Source organism: Penaeus monodon, chromosome 24 (assembly GCF_015228065.2).
Source record: "Penaeus monodon isolate SGIC_2016 chromosome 24, NSTDA_Pmon_1, whole genome shotgun sequence".
Lineage (NCBI taxonomy): Eukaryota > Metazoa > Arthropoda > Malacostraca > Decapoda > Penaeidae > Penaeus > Penaeus monodon.
Window position 1 is genome coordinate 20,801,222 of NC_051409.1, and position 480 is coordinate 20,801,701.

Sequence of the window (480 nt, forward strand, 5' to 3'; positions counted from 1 at the left end):
TGCTGCCACTAGCTCGCCCTAGAGACACCATGGGTCCTACTGGCTAGGAATTCGTTCCAATCTTCCCTGGTGAATTACGAGCATATCCCTGTCATGCTTTCTATCCTCGGCTGGAATCTGTCTATCCCACTTCATACAGCCTCAACATTCGACAAGGTTTTTCTTAACTCGACAGTAAACACATAAACACTGAGAAGCTTGGGAAATCAACTTGGGTTCATCTTTATATATTAATCAAAGATCTGGTATGTTTACTGCCATTGTATAACCAAAGTCCGTTTCCCCAAGCTGTATCGTCTGGACACCTATGCTGGCGGGCAGGCAGATCAGACCATGTTCAGCTATATGCCTCTTGAATTGCTCAACAGGACAAACCGCCTTCTATGCAGGTCCGGGAAGAACTCCCCCCCCCCCCATATCCATGCTTATTAAGATGCGACGAGTTTAAGAAGATCTGTCGCGTGGCTTCCGCTGAGCGCG